Source organism: Monopterus albus, unplaced genomic scaffold (assembly GCF_001952655.1).
Source record: "Monopterus albus unplaced genomic scaffold, M_albus_1.0 scaffold91.1, whole genome shotgun sequence".
Classification (NCBI taxonomy): Eukaryota; Metazoa; Chordata; class Actinopteri; order Synbranchiformes; family Synbranchidae; genus Monopterus; species Monopterus albus.
In genome coordinates, this window is record NW_018127971.1 from 441,691 (window position 1) to 444,115 (window position 2,425).

The window sequence follows — 2,425 nt, forward strand, 5'->3', positions numbered from 1 at the left end:
AGTAGTGAGAAATCTTTCAGGTAATGTGAGTTAAGTAGCCATTACATTTTCATGGGCGTGTTGATGTGCATTGAAAGAATACGGTAAACAGAATGATGATTGTGTTGTTCTGGTGTGTATTTGAGATAAGTGAATAGAAAGGCGGAAGTGCATTTGTTTTGATTCGCGTTGACGAAAATCAGGCTTAATGTTTTCTTCATCGAAGGCCAAAACTGCTGTAATTTAGGATTTCCGGCGTTGTGTCGAGAGCTGTTCCCCCGTGGAGATGCGTTTCCCCTAACCTGAACCCTGACCTTATCCGAACCATAACCACAGATGGGTGCGCTTCTAGAAACCCAGTTTTAAAAGGGGGGAACAGATTTCAACACAAGGCCGGTGCCATGTTGCTGTCAAACTGAAAAACAGTTATAACGTTATATAATTGTTCTTGGCATGAGGTGTGCTTATGAAATGTCATTTTGTCAACTCACAACCGAATTATATATGTGTATAACTGTACTCCTTTAGGATATTATCATTATGAGTTATGCAGAGAAGGCGGAGGACATAACAAGGGAAGAGTGGATGGATAAACTCAACAATGTCCACATTCAGAGAACAGATATGAACAGGCTCATTATGAACCACCTGGTGACAGGTAAAGTACCTTTTTTCTTTTCTTATTTCTCTGAGTTTGATTTTAATTGTTGACAAGTGTGGTGCTTGAATGTGCAGGATTTGTCCATGGTTTCTGTTCAACAGAGGGCTTCAAGGAGGCAGCAGAGAAGTTCCGGATAGAGTCTGGAATTGAGCCTAGTGTGGATTTGGATTCCCTAGATGAAAGAATTAAGATCAGAGAGATGATCCTGAAGGGGCAGATCCAGGATGCCATTGCACTGATTAACAGTCTACACCCAGAGCTGCTGGATACAAACCGTTACCTCTACTTTTACCTACAGGTAAAATAAAACACAGTGCCTGTCACTTATCAGACATCTAGGCTTTGCACTGTTAGCAATATAATCAATATAGTTTGTACTGCCTGTCTTCCTGTGTGTGTTATTTTCATTCCCTGTTACACCTTCTGGCCTTTTCTATTTGCAGCAGCAGCACCTGATTGAGCTGATCCATTTGAGGGAAACTATAGCTGCCCTTGAATTTGCTCATTCTCAGTTAGCAGAGCATGGGGAAGAGAGCTGAGAGTGTTTGACAGAAATGGAAAGGACACCGGCATTGCTGGCATTTGACAACCCTGAGGATTCGCCTTTTGGAGACCTGCTCAATATGATGCAGAGACAGAAGGTAGGGTGAATATTTCACTAACATCTCACAAAGAACAGATTAGTTTAAACTCATTCTCTTTGTATGTGTTAAATAGTTTTGTTTCTTATTTCAGTTTGTTTCTGTTGTGGTACACAGGTCTCTCTTGCAAAATAGATTTTGATCTGAATGAAATTTCCTGATTAAATAATTATATAATAAATAATATAAAAAATAATAAATTGCAGGTCATTTGAAGTTCATGATCTCAAACAATATGCTTTCTGCAGCATGAGGATAGTATTCATTGTTAGTGCTACAGTTTTAATCAGCGTTTCTTTTTAAAAAAAAATATATTTAATTAATTTCATATGAAACTCCTGATTTGTTTTTGTTTCTTTAACAAAGAGACACTGCCAGTTTTACACATGTTCAATCCAAAGCTACCCTGGTGACACAATCAGGCTTGAGGCTTCGGATGTTTTAACAGAAAGCTTCTGCTGCAAAATTAGGTCTTGGTATAAAAAAACTGATGGCCTTTACAAGACAAGAAGGGTTTAATGAAAGAAATTCATTGTGTTGGATCCACAGTTTTCAGTGTCATCACTAAAGGAGACTAAAGGTCGGGACAGTTCAGACTATGCTGTTTTTTTTTTATTTTTTACTGTTTTGTGAGTTCTTCCAACCTAATAAAAGTGCAACGTATTCAGTGTACAATAGTGTAAGTCCACAGAGCAATTATATGTGCCTGTATAGCGGAGTTATAATTCCATTTGCCATAACCCAAATAATTTGTTGCAATGGCATTTTATTTTGTTACTTCCTCCGGAAGTGAGATGTGTGTGGTGGTAATAGATTGGGGTGCCCCTGCAAACTTGAGGGGGTGCAGCCCGTGCTGCTTCCTTATTAAGGAAGGAATAAGGAAGGATAAGGAAGTGCGGTTCAATTGGCACCAGTCTGCCATACACTCTCACGGAGGTAAGTTGCGTTCGCATCATTGCTGCTATACTAGCATAGCACGACAATTGGTACCTAAAGGCCCTTTCACACCAGACGCGAATTTAACGCACGATTTATTCGCGCGTCAATAATATTTTTCGAACCAATAACTTGTCAATGATATATGGAAGCCCATTCCCGCCAGTTACTCCGACTTAGCTAAGTCGAAATTCTGACATAGCTAAGT

The 2,425-nt window shown here is 39.4% G+C and overlaps 1 pseudogene; it reads left to right on the top strand.

The window, feature by feature from the left end:
* Positions 1-43: 43 nt before the first annotated feature.
* The window catches only part of LOC109964629 (glucose-induced degradation protein 8 homolog), a 5,593-nt pseudogene continuing 3,211 nt past the window's right edge, over positions 44-2,425 (top strand).